This window comes from Ooceraea biroi, chromosome 9 (genome assembly GCF_003672135.1).
Source record: "Ooceraea biroi isolate clonal line C1 chromosome 9, Obir_v5.4, whole genome shotgun sequence".
Lineage (NCBI taxonomy): Eukaryota > Metazoa > Arthropoda > Insecta > Hymenoptera > Formicidae > Ooceraea > Ooceraea biroi.
In genome coordinates, this window is record NC_039514.1 from 5,744,801 (window position 1) to 5,762,346 (window position 17,546).

General features: G+C 36.8%; 1 protein-coding gene across 2 annotated transcripts in view; it reads right to left on the reverse strand.

The window, feature by feature from the left end:
- The window catches only part of LOC105279641 (serine proteinase stubble), a 32,075-nt gene that overhangs the window by 12,272 nt on the left and 2,257 nt on the right, over nucleotides 1–17,546 (reverse strand). The window contains exon 1 of one of the 2 annotated variants that reach the window (XM_011339536.3): nucleotides 1,480–2,504. The exons of the other annotated variant lie outside the window; for it this stretch is intronic. The gene's annotated coding sequence lies outside the window, so the exon portion shown is untranslated. Of the gene's footprint in view, nucleotides 1–1,479; nucleotides 2,505–17,546 lie in introns of those variants that run through there. 2 annotated transcript variants of the gene reach the window in all.

Sequence of the window (17,546 nt, forward strand, 5' to 3'; positions counted from 1 at the left end):
CGAATAAAAGAATACACAGGTAAAAAAGAGTATCTTGTGACAATTTTCATGAATTCGGAATAATTTTATTTAATCCTCAGAATAATACCGAACGAAGCGCATCGTTTAATTAAAAAAAAAAAACAATTGAATCAATTTTTCATTAGTGTTATTATCATGAGAAAATATACACAGCAATAGATACACATCTTGAAACTGTCGACGCAATAAAAATCAAGATACATGCGATAGATAACTCACGCGAACAAAAAGAGAATCCGTAATGAAGCTGTTACACCAAGAAGAGACTCGTCATTATCGAAATGACCCCTATAACTCGAGCAACGTGTTGATGATGGACGCGGTGGAGGACGTTGAGCAAGTGTTCCGGAAGTAACGACAACGGTAATGGATAACTGGAAATTCGCGCGCTATCGACACTACACGGAAGAATGTACCCGCGCGTGGTCCCGGTGATTAGCCGAGGATATCGCGGCTCCCCACCGCAAAGTCACGTTCGACATTACGGTGATCGAACGACCGCAAAGATCATAGCAACTGTACATAGAGATCAGCAGCAACGGCAGCGGCAGCCGTAACGCTTTAACGCCTCTCGATCGTGACTGCCCATAATGCGACTCTTCGCGACGGACTTGATATGAATATACGTCGAATACCGCTGCAGATCTCGATCGCCACTTCGCTGAAGACTGTCCAGTTAAAGATTCTGTGCGCATCCAGTATTATAATGAATAACTACCATATTTGGCGAATATATATATATATATATAATGCACTACGTTTTTGAAGAATTGGCATCAAAGTTTGTAAAATGTCATGATTTAACGATAAACATAACTTCGAAAAACGGTAGTAAACGCGATGAGTAACGAAAACCTATATAATATGCTTTTCGTATTCAGCAAACCATTTTGGAAACGTTTTCATGCACACGCGCGACATATTTATCCAGTTTAGCGCCTTCGAATTATCACTTATTTCAAACGATGCAATATTTTTTGACTTTTTGGATAATGTTCTTATGTGAATATATATAATACATATGTCGATATAATCTTATATAAATATATATATATAAGGTACATAGTATGTAAGAAGAAATAATTCTTTCGTCCTTAATTAATTTATATGTCTAAATTAATTACTTTTTATCTAAAATTAAGTTGAATTGATGATGAATAGTTAACTGGTTAATTAGAGCTAAAAGAATTCAAAACTAATGGTTATCCAAGATAATTAATAAAGTAGTTAATTAATCATTCAGAGAGAGAGAGAGAGAGAATAACTAATATAGTTAACTGATTAAGTAAAATTAATACTCGCAGCTAATTAACCTAAATTTAAATAACTAATTAAATAATTAATCAAACTCAGGCCCAATTATTATTAAACAATATTCATTATTTAATCATAATCTGTATTGTATTAATCAACAATGTCTAGAAAAATAATATTTTTAGACAGGAAGAAACGATATACCTGTATCACTCTCGGACCGAGCTGGTCCGCAATTCAGAAATCCACAAGTCCTCGTAATTACTTCGTATGCACTCGCGTCGAATCAATATCATATCTTCATAATTCATCTCGTATCTCGATGCTTAACGATAATCGCGACGGGTTTTTGACAACGCGAGTATCGAAACTCTGGCATCATGATTCGTTTAGGATAACCTGGACAAAATTCCTCCGTGCCACGTTTCCGGATCCATTGAAAATTTCACTTCATCATCTTGGTGATGAACAAGTAATCCGCAACTTTGCAGACACGATGTAATATTGTGAATATTTCGCGACGTCTAAAATAGAATTTGTCGCAACGCGGACTCGCGCAGAACTGGTTGACTGTTTCCCGTGGCGTGAATTAGAATTCATCTACATCAAAGCCTATGTTAATGTTAAGCCGATAAAATGAATCTTGAAATGATCGACCCACCAATGTTTTCGTCGCATTGAACAATCGTCGTCATCGATTCATCAGTTACCAATTAATTGCAGATTCAATTCTGCATTTGCACAATTTAACCATCCGAGAAAATCCCTCATAATGACTCTCTTGTAACTTTTTTCAAAGCTACGCATGACAGCTAGCGCGAACTTGAAATGATCCACTATTTCACAATCAACGCTTCCTAAATCGGTAACTTCGCTCCATTTACTTGATGCATTCAATTATCATAAACAATTTCGTTCGGTTGTTCAGAGCTTCTCAGTACTCGCCGCATCGGGCAGTTTGATTCAAATTTGGATTGAAAGCAAGCTCACTGTGGGAAAAACTGGAATTGACAGTTGATTCAAGAATTCGATGAAAAAAGACGCGTGTGACGAGAAATCGAGGCACGAGAAATGGACAATCTGATCGCTGCTATGCGCGTGCTATGCTTGCAGCAGAATAGCGGATTGCGACCGCTCGAATGGTCGAGGTTTACCCGTGACGGACACCGGGCTGGTACTGAACGGCTTAACCGGTATACACAACCACCGACCGTCATCATCGCCAGCCATCACCGGTCTCTCCCTCTCGTTCTTTCTCTCTGCTGCTGTTTTTTCTTCTCATCCATTCGTCCGTCCGTTCGTCCGTCCGTTCGCGCGTTCCCCGTCTTCATGGCCATGGCTAGCCTCCTTGTCCTCGTCCATCCACCAGTGACTACTATTATCGTCACTGTCGCTCGACCTTCTTTCACCTCGCGTGTCTCTTACGGCGGTGCATAGTGTCTTCGGATATTCAAGGTTACCCGGTAAAGATATGTCAAAATTGGGCACGCGCGCGAAAACCGCGCGAGGTTCGAGTCGAAGCGATAATGAAAAAGACAAGAAGAACGGATAGCGGGACGCTGATATCTCTTGCAAAAGAGATGTATCAATAGCTGTATCTGCGAGAGAAGGAAAGATAGTGACGAGAGCTTCCAGCATTACTTTCAGCTTCCGCTTTGCTTTGCTTTGCTACCGTTATGCCATCGCTGAAGGGAAAGGAATTGTTTTTGCTATTATAATAGTTATATAGCGCGATACTGTGTGCATATGTGTGTCAATGACACGTGTTTGTGTGTGTATGCGCGCGCGCATACATACAGAATAGCACATACAGAACTGAGAGTGCTACGTTTTCACATGATGCATTTGATTTTTTTACCTACTGTGTTTAGCAATGTAAAACGTGCTGTATAGTTATCAACTTCAGGATTTAGATGTATCATATTTTCCTTTACGTCGCAATTTCTCAGATTGGATTTTAGTAGACTTCACATTAAAATAGAAAACTTTCACGATTGAGGAACATGGTCTAATGCAGTTCGATCTATTGCCGTTGGAAATGATCACAGTTTCTAGTGGTGTCAATTACAATTTCTCGCGAAAGAGAAGAATGAATAAAATTGAAAAGTTGCAGTAAGCGAGGGAGAGGGTGAGAGGAGGAGAGAAGAAGAGGAAAAGAGAGGCAAGGGAGGAAAGCAAGTAGGAAGAGAGGGAAAGGAAGATAAGGAGGGGGTGGGAGGGTGCGTGCACGCGCCAGCTAAATAGGATAGATATGATGTGAGACTAGGATTATCCTTATTTTTTAACTTTTAAATTTGTTAACTTTTAGATGACGCTCCCTAAAGTTGTATCATTTGGTGAAAAGATGTGTATTCGCTCAGACAACGTGGAAAGATGTTTCATATATATTCTAACTTGAAGTTTTTAGGTGCAGCGAACTTTTAACAGATTAATTGAAATGGTTTAAATTTTCAAAAATATAATATTTTACTTGTTTTGTTATTTGAAAGTAATATTTTTAATTATATGTATGATAAATTCCAAATTACAAGTTGAACATCATCGTACAAATGAGCTTCTCTCCCAAGCAGAATAGTTCACAAAAGAAGAGACACAAAAGAAATACGAAAAATGATGTGTAAAATTTTAAACGAAATGAGTATTCATTCCAATCAGTGTTATAATACTGAATGACATGTGTGAACGCGCTCGTATATTGTAAAGAGCATTAAGCGTATCGGAATAACTGTGGATTCTACCGATTGCTGCTAATATCACCGAAAACGAGGATCGGACGAGGATACAGGGAGTTGAACTTCCGCCAAAAGAGAGAATCGTGAAAATTTTCAGTAGCTGTTAATCCTCGAGCAACGTTCAGTACCCTCGATTACCACGTCGATTACTGCGTCGTGGCGTAGATGGCATACCAACGGAAATTCCTTTAACTAGTGCTAGATACGAACTGTCATCTCGTCGGAACAACGCGCGTCTGCAACTGGATTACATCTGTACGCAGAACGTTACTCAATATGTATTAGGTGTGCAAATTAGTTTGGTGCTTTTTTTCTGAAGAAATTCAGCCTTTATTTACTTTCTTTTTTTCGAGAGCGGATCCTCCAACTGCTTGATACATGGAGGAAAGTATTAGAAAATGATAGCAAATATCTTCAAGATTAACATGTTTATTATTTTTTTATAAATAAAGGTTTAATTTCACAAAAAAAACCAAATTAATTTGCACATCTAACATATATACGTACATAAAATTAATGAATTGTATTATTTTTGCTGGATTTTGGAGTATTATTAATCCGCAAAGTATTAATTTATTATTAACTAAATTGTAATTATTATCAATTAATCTTAATTATTACTTACTGTTATTAATTATTATTAGTTACTGTCTTCTAAATTAAATTATCCTTTAATTACCTAATTTCTTTTTACTGCGTTTATATAACGTTTTGTTGCTATTGCTATTGCTATTGCTATTGCTATGTTAATAACGTTCTCTGAATAAATTCAATAATATATCTAGAGTTTCATGTTTTTACTGTCGAACATTATTTGCATATACTTGTACGTATTTATTTTAAATAAATACTATTCACTGGTATCATTTTTATATCGCGCTTCTTTTGTATCATATCACTAATTTTCAGTTGTGTTACAATTATATAAGGGTGCAGATATAAGCGATATTTTTGATCCTATCAGCAATCAACAACGATGTCCAACCACGACAGACATGAACAGAAAGTTCAGGTCACCGATACTGGTGTGCCATGTACGAACGTGTTGAACAAGTTTAACTTCCTTATTTTCCGTTTTATATCTCTCTTTCATTTTACAACGCGTCCTTGCGTTAAACGCGTAATGCAAGGATTCTTTCTTTACTGTCGTAACTTTCGAGCATGGCAACAATCTCACGTTTCATCCACCCTTCTTACTTTTTAACAACCTTAATTAATTACTTCATTTATTAGATGCGTAAATTAATTTCAGGCTTTTTGGAAGAAATTGAGCCTTTATTTTCAAAAAAATAATAAACATCTTCATCAATCTTCGAAATATTCATCATTATTTTCGAATACTTTTCTTCTATCACTGCTGGGAAATCTGCTCTCGCAAGAAAGACGATGGTAATTATATAGAGATATGGAATTATATAGTGAAGGTTCTATCAAAGGTCACTCAGAGTGATGACCGTGATGACACATTGAAACATTATTGAAATCGGGAGGTTTGTATCATATTTAATTGAAATAATTCCGTAATGAATTGATTAATTACTCGATGGCATGGTTCAATGGTATGCTTGAAGCACAAAGAAGAATCGATAGATAGAAGAATGCTTGCCAAGAACAGCTTGCTTGCTGTCGGACAAGATAATCGTAATTGTTCACGTTTTCGATCAGCCGATACCCATTTGTAGGCTGATCCGCTCGTGTAAGCACAGAGGCAACACCAGTCGAGCGTAAGTACAGATTAGCGGTAACTCTCTCGGACGCACGGCACGCCGCGTCGAGCGGCACGGAGCAATAGCCGTGTCCCATTCAAGTAAAGGCCAGTTTACACACGATTTCCTCGTCGCCATATCCCAGCATTAAGTAGAGATCGGTCAGAATAAGGAGGCAGAAGAGTAGAACGGACCCAATACTCGTATTACCTTCGAAAATAACGAAAAACTCCATCGCGTTCACACTAAATCATCTCTCAAGAGATAAACACTCGAACTAACAGTAAATATAGATATATGAGCATACGATCCAGACTCGATGTATCATTTACGCGTGTCAGACACGTCGGTTTCGCGTCCGATTGAACTCAGTTGTGCAATGTGTGGAACCAAGTTGCTGTTTAAAAAAAATTTTTTTTAATTAATTCTCTTGATTTTAAATGAATTATTTCTTTTTTCGAGCAGTTGTGACGACTTTGGAAGAATTGCCCTTCTGATTAAAGTGCAAAAATATGTTATTTTATATATATATATGTATATATATATATATATAATGAGATTGTAAGACGTTCGCAAACCTAATTGAGTACAAGGTTTCCAAAAATTCTCATCATACGTAGTGCAATTTTTTTTCTTCAAGTAAGCGACTCAACTGTATGAGGATAATCGATCGAAATTTCAATGAGCAGGTAAGGGCGGCATCGTCAACGTAAACCTGTCATTAATGTAGAGTGTGGAAGAGAGGAGGAGGAAGAGGATCGGCCCATGCATCAATGTGTCCAAATGTGATTACGGTCTTGGTAGCGAAAGCTCAGGCGTTATCGTGAATGAGATCTTATTCTTATTATTATGTGGGCAGAAACGCGAAGCAGACTCCCAGCGCATTTGATAGCCTTATTGTCCCTTTTGCTGCTTATGCAGCATGAATCTTTAAGGGCGTGCCATCTAATCGATGCAAAGTGATATACATATAATTAGAATTGGTTGAGAGATTGCTTTTTAAGTTTGATTAATCTTCTTCCACATATGGAACAAAAAAGGATATTCTTATTGATATAAATTAACAAATAATCAAATTTACTGTTAGGATTATATGTATATAATAAAATACTACTGTTATCAAAAATAAGTGATTTCTGTTTTATTTTGCATCTAGAATATCTCGAAAATGTATGTATATACACTTTATCTGATATATGCTAAACAAAATAGGAGACACTTTAGTTTAGATAGTGTGCGAAAAGGTGCAAAGGTACAAAGAAAATTGTTTCATAGTTCTGTGTTTTTTGTCGTTTAATTAAAAGGTTTTTTTTACATTAAATTAGATAATGAAAAAACATTTTTAATGTTAATTTTTTGTTTTGTTTTAAAGCAAAATAAAAATTCTACTATCACAGCTCGTATATATCGTAAAGAGGAATTTATAAATTCAACGTGTCCAACGTGTCTGCCATATTATACAGTTTATTGTATTATTATGATATTCTCATTTATTTCTTTGCATACATATGCAATATATAAAATTAAGAAATATATAATATCATATTACGTATTAGTGCATCAACATACAGATACAAGTGGCAAATTAAAGGAAGCAATCATGACAACGGATTAAGAACTTGTCCGCGTGATATTACAGCTCCTAATAGTAAGTTGCGTCACTTCATATCTCAAATTGCTCGCTTGGCGACCAAGCGCAATTTCTTCCGTGTGCGATTTTAATGAATCGTGGCGCTTAGCGGAATAATTAATTGGGCCTTTTCCACGCTGCACGCTTGACTGCTAAAGTCGACATTAGTCGAATCGGTAAGCCGCGACTAGCCTGGACCAGGCAACCTGGCTCGGAAACTATGTCTGCTACGCGCGCATAGGAACACGCGAGAGCGCCGTAAGTCGTTTACCGTTACCGTTAATCGATGTCCCCGTGCATTACGTTTTACTCTTACTAATTCTCAACGAAAGTCCATCGGTGGAAAGCCGGGACAGTATGCGCGAGGCATATAAACGCTCGGCCCTGGCTCGGCAATTACGAGGCCCGTATCTTTTGCCGAGTCGAGTCAGTATTTCTTCTCTCTCACGTCTTAAGAGCCACACCGGTTACGGTGATACAGAGGGATGCGGTTATCGTTGCCGGACGAAAACGAGGATCTATGTCACATCGGGCGGGTCTCGAGAAACGAAACTTTCGAGCTTTTGGGCGACCGCGAATTACCGCCGGATACCAAAAAAATAAATAGATCCGCACTTCACACCATACCATTTTCCTTTGCGACACGATGCGAAAGATACATGTTTTCATCGTTGGCGCAATAATTTATTAATTTATTCCTCACAAATAAATGGATAAATAAAAGTAAGTTATTTTGCAAGAAAACTTGACGTTATCATGTTAGCTGAAATTTCACAATTTTCTTCGAATGCATATTTTAATCCTTGCGGACAGAAAGCAGGCTATTTTGATGAATGATATTATTTGCAGGTCAGCTTAGAAGATGCATACGAAAGATGTTTCTCCCTTTTATTATCTTTTATTGAGTTGACCAGAATATAGAAGTTTGCGTTTGAATTTTACTAAAAACAGCTCAATAAAACCTGACACCATTTATTGAAAAGAAACCAGCGAGTCAAAAGACAACGTAAATAAAGAAATTATTGATCACAAGCTCAGCTTTGTGATAAAAAGATTAATCATCAAAGTTGAAAGTCGAATGATGACTTTCGCGTTACGATATGAACGAAATTACTATTCCGCTTGATGTTGTAATCGTGATGTAATTTATAATAACATAAGTAAATAACAACGAGATAAAAAACTGTTTTAATAGATATTTCTGATTTTAACAGATTGTTAACAGATTCTGACTGATTGATACATTCTATAAAGAACGAATAATGTGAAGAAGAATTATTGATCGTAAGCGTAAAGTAATCTTGATGGCAATTAATTTTTAAGTAGCTAAGGTCAGGAATTTGATCTTCGGATGATAGAACATTGATAAATAATAATTTTCACGTTCTCATACGACGAAACTGCCATTAAGCTTAAAGAACTGATGACTCAATATTCATAGATATTCAATAGATGCTCATAGTAGGTACAACTTAAAGAGATGCGTGTCTTGCGCGTTCCAACTTTCCGTTTCCTTCCGTATCCAACAATAGTTTTGAAAGTAAAAGGAAAATTGCAGAGGAGCAACCCTATCTAATGCAAGCGTAGCGCGTGACGTTTTACCGCTAATTTGGAGAAAGTACGGACATAATAGTCATCATTATCGACGCTGAATGGATACTCCGTCGGTGTATGTATTGTACGTACATGCGCAACACGCGCCCCACGTTTCCTCATTCCTTAACTGACTTCGAACTAAAGGACAGCTACCCTCTATACAAACGTGAATTAGATTATGAATTTACAGTTTCTCTGCTTCAATGTAAAATGTTTTTGAGAAGTAAAATGTTTGTGCGCGCAACAATAAGTTCCAATTTTAATTTTCATAAGTTTTGTATTATTGTTGTGTTGCGACACTTTATCGCAGCGTGACACAAAGAGGTAGCTTCAACGATTCCGTTGTTCAGTGAAACACCAAAGAAATGAATAGCTCTATCCAAGCGATCGGCAATTAATTATTAATTTCGATTAAATATAAAATTTCAATAAATATATATATATATATACCTAGCAGTATGCGTAAATTAATGCTTTTTTCGAAGAAATTAAGCCTTTATTACAAAAAGATAATAATCAATCAATCTTCAAAATATTCGCCATCGTCATTTTCTAATATTTTTCTCCATTTATCATGCAGCTAATCTCCTCTCCTCTCGAAAAGAAGAAAATAAATAGAGGCTCAATTTCTTCAAGAAAAAGCACCGAATTAATTTACGCCTAATAATACTTACAATTAGATCTATTTGATCGCTTTTAAATGTGAGAGACTAAACAAGTTACATTCGCACATGTGTATCACACGTTAAATATGAGAATCACATGTACAATTGCGTCTGTAATCTGTTTGATTTACGAGTGACGAGGCACGTCAAACGACACGAGGTCATGTATGAGACGATGGAAAGAGTATATTCATACGTCTCGGTGCGGCAGTCCGCCTTCTCGTTACGGTTAGACGTAACGTTAATACGAAACTTCCTGCGACCTTATGCACGCTCGATGATTATGATGGCAGTGAAAGTTATCCAGGGGAGAGACGGTGGACGTTCGTCGCGATGATTCGTTAGCGCGTTAATAACCGCGAGCTAATTACACATTAATAAACGTGAATTCCAGTGAAAACGCCTGGTTTGCAGGCATGAATCTTCCGATCTTCGTATGATACGCTTTCTGCATTTTCGATACGTGTTTGCAGGAATGACAAAGTTTTTATTTCGGAGACTTGATGTCGCGCGCAAGAACACATTGCTCATATTTGGAAATTTTATTACGACTTGCCGGGGGATTTTTTTCAGTCGAGAGAAAGCTCGAGTACTTGGTGAAACCTTTCGACCGCACATGGACACGACACGATATGACACGACACAACGTCGCGATTCATCCTTATTTTCACATTTTGTATGTCATATCACTGTCCGTTTCGTACAACCGCGCATTATTCAGAGGCACAAAATCTGCAAATTTCACTAAATCGCAATGCGATTGCTAATCCACGTCCTGACTGAAGGGTGAGGAGCGGCGCGTCGCGCGTACGCGTTCAAAGGGGGTCGGCGTCGAAAAGCATGTTATCTGTGATCTGCGATCTATCTCGTGTCATCTACCTGGACCTCACATATTTTCTTGCGCGTGACGTAGTCGCTCTTCCCGCATTTAGATACACGTCGTCGAGTATATCGAGATCGAGGCCGATGGAAAAGTCGACGGATCTCTCTTAAGAAGGTCGATGGGTGAACGCCATGGATTCGCGGAGCGAAGAAAGAATGAAAGAGAGGAATTAATCGCGAAGAACACACAGAATACACACGTACGAATACACGCTTACGGTATGTGCTTACGTATGGAGAGAATTTTCATCAAGTGTAATATATTATTAAATCTATATAGGAACAAGTGTATTTCCCAAGATTTCCAAGTTAGACATTTCTGTCTTAAAAGTTGTAATATTTTTCTCTTAGTTGTACATGATATATGTATACACGTGCAGACATATAAATATGCAGACATATATGTATTGCAGACATGTATGTATGTATGTATTGGGTTGTAAATAACGCTACGATACATTATTATTGTAACTTTTGTTACAACCTAATACATGAATGAGATACATCAATGATTGACAGGGTCAGATTCTAAACGCGATCCGTCCGTTTTGTCGCGATAGAAATCACATGTTATCATTTAAAGCAACTTGCCTGTCATCGTTGCTTATAAAATTGACGGCCCGATACTCTAACCGCCTCAATAGGTTACTAGAAAAGGGAGTTCCCAACAACGGATTGTGCATTCTAAACAGCAATAAAAGCACTTTACGCGGGTCCCGTCTGCATTACGTTATGGCTTCAAGCAACTTCTTCTGACTCTATCAAATACATACCTACAGATTCATACGTACACTCTATACATATATCGCACCTATGCACGCAAGTGCTCTCTTTCTCTTCTCTCTTCCGTTAAAACTTCAATTAAATTAATTAATATTGCTTTCACATATAATGCAATATATTGCACTACCAATTGAACGTACTAGGAGTCAATTTACCTTTTAACCCTTTACGGTTACAGTTTTATTATACTATCTCCTTCAGGGTAGTACGATAATCGACCTTCTGCCTAACTAGATGTCTCGCGCTTAAATAAACAAATGATTCGTCTTGTTGGTCGTTCTTCTTTGCATGCTCAGCGCAAAACTGTGTCTCTTCGTATAACGAAGAAAAACCGAGAGAGAGGAAGAGAGAAAAAGAGACCAAGAACGTTTGCGGAATCGATATATCTTGCGTACATCGCGTGGGTATAAATTATAAGGCATCGCAAGAAAAACGTATTTTTCATCGAGAATGATAGTGATTTTTCTGAAGAGGGGAGAGAGAGAGAGAGAGAGAGAAAGCAAGAAAGAGAAGGAGACAGTCATCACGAAACAATGGTGCATAACAATAGAGTATAGATTTTCAGAAGTATTAGCGCGATCATTCGCTCTGTTCTCTATAGCCCGACGGCTACGGCCGGTCGATCCTGATCTTCGATTGCGATCGCGCGCTACGGGGGATAAAGTGACCTACTTTAATGACTCGTCGCGAGTAACCTCGACTTCAATGCCGATGGACATGATTTGTTATACAGTGATGGGGTATCTCGTGTCACGTATCTGGCGAAATTTATGTATACGTTTTCGTTTATCAATGGGACGTACTACCCAAAGGTTTAGTATAATTGAAAAATCAATATCCAAGCATCTCGTTTTTTAGTTAATCTAAGTTAAATAGTTTAATTTTAAATTTTAGATTTAAAAACTCAAAGTTTTATCATGATATACTTGGAATATCGTTATAATAATTGTAGGAATTTATGATATTTATATTGTAGTCATTTATTGAAACATATTCACATATCAATAAAATAATTAGATGCGCATTCTGTATATATGTATTTTAGATGAAAATGTAAAATTTGGTAGGAAAGTTTTTTATATAATAAAGAAATTGTATTTTGCATTTCTTGCAATAAAAAAATATTACGTTACAATAAAACATAACATTAATATACTCAATTATATAACGAAACAATATGATAATATTATGTTGACTGAAAAGTCCGTGCATATTTTAGCAACATTTTGCTAAAAAATCCGCACGGACTTTTCGGTCAATCCAATAAGATAAATTATTATGTATTTAGGATGCATAAAAATATGTTGAGAATGTTTTCGCTATAAATAGTGTTAATAAATGTTATCAAAGATAATATATAAAATTATAATATGAATAAGAAACTTAAAAAATATGTACACAAAAGAGTTCTTGTAATAATTCTATAGAAAATGTAGATTCGAATTACAGCAGAACGATATATTAAATATTTTGCAAGTGAATTTTCGCAACGTAGTAGCGAGAAGGCGTAGCGAGGATTAGTCCATCTGATCGACAAGAGATTTCTATTAGGATTTATTTTTCGTTTGTCATTAGTATGCTTACGAGTATTTATCAGCAGTACGCTAATCATGTTCCTTGTTTTACATGAAGCCCCTCGAAATCAATAGAGAATTCTGTTGGTATAACATGTTTTCTGCAGATAGTATAGCAGATAGTACCGTTATAAGAATGTCTGGTGAATTCACCGATTCTTTATGTGCAAAGGAATGATATTCCGAGAAATACGAATACTCGCGATGTCAATTAAGATCTCACAAATAATCATTAAAATAATCATCCAAGTTCTGGCGTTCCGATATTTTAATTAAGCTGTGTCGTATCACTGCACTGCACCGCGTCGAGAGAACCTCTGTATTAAAGTTAATGAAATGCAACGCTATTCCATGGTGATCTCTCGGGAATGGTGAATGTTTCCGGCCGCGAAATTTTATTGCACTCGATTTTCGTCGGGACTGAGTGGACCACCTCGAAACCGCGTTAACGAGTCGAGTTGCGCGATTGACACACATTTGTATCTTCGCGGGCATTCTACTCGGCAATTAAACGGCTCGTTCATTATCTGTCAAAAAACCAATTATCTACGGTATATAATTGCATGAAAAGAAAGCTGCATACATACACCACAATGCGCATGAAATGCCATTTAAAAAATAGGGAAGAATGCTGTACAAGAAGAGAAATATCTTATGTTAGTTTTGAGAACATTGTACTATTGAACTAGCTTTTCTGTAGATAGACGTAATTAATTTTATGCAACAGTAACACACATTTTCTATCTTAAAGATTAAATGTTTTGGAAAGTATACGTGCAATTGTGAAATTTAAAATTGTCATTATAGTCATTATAGTTAAACGGCTCATTATTTATTGTCTAGCAAGATATCATTTATTTATGTTGTATAATTATACGAAAAGGAGATCACATGTACATACACAATGGATACATATATATATATATATATATATATATATATATATATAATATACGCGTTGTGTATGTGTAATATGTACAGGGATACAGCTCTCAGGGATTAAATGGCCAAACCAATTGCAAAATGCTTTCCTGCGTGGTATATCAGCTGGTAATAAATGGATACGTTGTAGATGATATGGATAATATGGATCCATCGGTTGAGAATATCTTCCATATAACTGGTGAGTGAAATTCCCAACTCACAAAATTAATTTTATTTTTGTATATATGTAAATTATAAAACATTGACATAATTGTGTCAAGATGTGCAACGATACAATATTAACACATCAGTTTGAAAGGTTTCAAATTTCCTTCTTTTCGAAAGGAGATGAAGACGCTGTTCTAATTATAAGAATTATTTTATTACGCATGACCATTTGTATTAACATATCTATTTCGACAAAATAATTTGTTAGTTTAGAGGAATAAATAGTATTTTGTATATTTTGCAACAGTAAAAAAAGTACTTTATGTACCTGCGTGTAACCACCAGGCGCGATTTAATCAAAGTTTTCAGCTTCAGCGAAGCTTCGGATAATTAAAAGGAGAAGGGATTAATGGGATCCGAGTGTTTAGCTTCTTTCATGAAATTAGCACGCGGTGCAAAGCATCATCCTCTATGCATCGTTGTACATCGTTAATGAAGAGCTTTCACGGAACTTCCTATCTCCTTTGCGCGATAGCGCGCGCGCACGCATTAATTCCAATTTATTTATAATTGCAATCGTGAAAAATTACGGTCGCCCATAAAGGAGAGCTTTATGGGCGTCGTTATGCGTTCTATACGCGCGCGACGATGCGACTAACAACGTAATGCCAACGCCGCGGAATATCCGGACAGGTTCTCCTCTCGTTTTCTGTTATCCGTTAAGCCGTTCTGCGCGTTAAACCGTAGGTTAAGCCAAATTTCAACTGTTTCTATTAACGAGCGTAACAAAAAAAAGAAACAGAATGCACACAATAAAGAGAAGAACAGAGATAACCGTAAATCTGCTATTATAATATTATAGTTCTTATCAAACTGAAAATTCGCGCATTTCTATTTTTTAATTTGTTAATATTTTTCTTTTTGCTGACATTTCTTCATTTTTGTTTTAATTATTTTATTCTTTCATTTATCTATCAGATCTATTAAGTCTATTAGACCTAGCAGTCAGTAATCAACGTTATCAGTTTGAGCAATTAAAAATAATATCAATATCACAATAACAATAAACACCTTATGATAAAAACATATCTCTTTTTCGTCGATTTACTTAAATCGTTATTGCATAAATGAATCTGACGCTTCTAGCGGAACTGGAATCTCATCTAAAATCTTCATTGACACGACAATGATAGTGACTATCAGCATACTACGTACCTGTCATGTTCGCGGTCTGGAGGTCAATTTATGAGCTAAGCGAATATATCGATCTGTCTCGTCCGAATGTGCCACTTGGACTTTCCGGATATTGAGAGTAATTGCGTGTGAAATGCGTGAAATAGAACAAAAGTGAGTTGTTGAAATTTACGTTTTTAGAAAAGCAATTTTATCGGGGCGCACGTCATTGCTAGCTTCATTACATTGGCATGACGGTTGGCGGTAACGATGTCTCATTAGCGAGTTAACCGCAATTTCAAAATGAAAGATTTCTTGCATTCGTTTATCATTCACAGCTGGAGCGCACGTTAACTGCTTGTTAATAGACGCGGCTCTTTCGCTCGCGTTTAGTGAGAAAGTGCATACGAATGCATGCTGCATTAATGTCCCAAACAGTGAGTTTCAAATTTTCGAGTTTCGGTTATCCCTCGAAATAGTTATCCTTCGATTTTTGGGTCGGTCGATATAGAGAACAAATCTTTTATGGCCAAGGAACCGTGACGGCGAAACGCTCTAACGGACTTGCTGCGCGCGGGCAGAGAGAGAAAGAGGGAGACCCAAATCCATCGCAAACAAAAGCGTCTCTAATTTGTTCCGAAGCAGCACACTTGTAGGTCGAAACTAGAGCGAAATATTAAGTAGTAATAGTGCGCAATGCTCCCGCGAACCGCGATATTCATCTCAGAACATGAAATAATCGATTAAGCCTTGTTTCTAGGAACGTCAATAGAGCAATGCTTTTCGCGACGAAAGTAAAATTCTAAGTCCATCTTTAAATTCCTTTGATTTTGGACCATTATGAATTATAAAGTATACGTATTACATACGTCTTGGGATTAATATAAATGAAAATAATATTTCTCAAACTGACACAAAATAATCAAAAGAATTTCGAAAAATAGCATAAAAAAGGTATGTCAAGCGTGGTACAGTACATAACGCACTGGACAATAAAGTCGAAGGTCCAAGGTTCAATTTCCGGCTGAGTCGAAGAGAGAGAGAGAGAGAGAGAGAGAGAGAGAGAGAGAGAGAGAGAGAAAAGACATTCGAGATTAAAGGAAGAGACACTGACAATGAGACGAGGCGAGGTGGAGCGAGCGCGCGTTTAGGAGAAGAGGCGTGTGCGACTAATCAGTGAAAGTGGCGCATTCGATCACGGGCAAGTGGTTACGGTTATTTTAAGAAGGAATCGGCCCAGTTTGCATAGTGGGATTCTGCCATGAATGGACTAATCATGTCCGGTGAGGAGGTATTCGCCGCGGGATTAACTCTACGTAAGCCACGTGAACCACCCGTATGACGTTCGCGCGACATTACTCGTTTACCCTTTACACCGCTACTTCCTCTAAGTGGATTACGTCTCTTCCGTGCCTTCCCTCGACGACACACTTCTTTTGCCAGTTAGCTATCAAGTCTTCTATCAAATCGCGTATGCGCACAACAATGTACTCTTTTTACGTTGTTTCTACGTCATAGCCATCGGACGGTTAAATAAATTACATTTGTTCCATAATATTTAATGTAATATGAAATATATAAAAAATGCTAAAAATGCTCGTCCGATGATGTCTTCACTATTGTGTATTATAATGTATAATCAATGTTGATGCAATAAAGGAATGTTTGTAATTTAATAATATTAGAGTTAATTACTATATTGTAAGTACTAACTCAAGTACTAAAAGTTAAAGATATACTTATCGATAACAATTATACTCATCAATAGCAAAACTTGACTATATTGAGAAAAGAATTATAATAAGGAAAAATTTCATCGAAGAATAAATGTTCATAGTTTCATATAAGTATTTGTTTTGTCAAGTACATTGATTTTTTGGAGCAAACCTACTAGAATTTCATACAAGCATCACATATCAAACAGTTTTCTCGGTTTTATTGCATTTACTGCATATTTATTGCATGCTCAAGAATTCTTAAATCATGAATTTTCCTGCACTTGAAAGAAACAAGAAGTAAACAATAGATTACGGCAAACGAGCAATAAATTATTTCTATCTAACGATCTTCTGGAAGCTCTGTATTCAAAAAACCGTTCGCAACTCGATTGCTCGATATCGAGACTTTCTAATAACATTAACCCGCGGCTATGGATTATATTGTTTTCGATCTAGCGCGCTCGCCTACTTCTTGAAACGGCGATAATTCATGTATCAGCAATCGGATAGAATTGCTCGTTATAATCGCTCGTCCATTCTGCCGGCTAATTTCATCAGTCAGGATTCAAGTACATTAACGCTTAAAATTGCTTTCGCACAGCGAGACTTTCTATTGATATCGCAAGATTAAAACTTTCCAATCTTTTCCACACGGATCATTGGATCGTCGAATCATCGCACGATTCGTTGTACGTAATCGCGAGCATTCCATAAGACTTG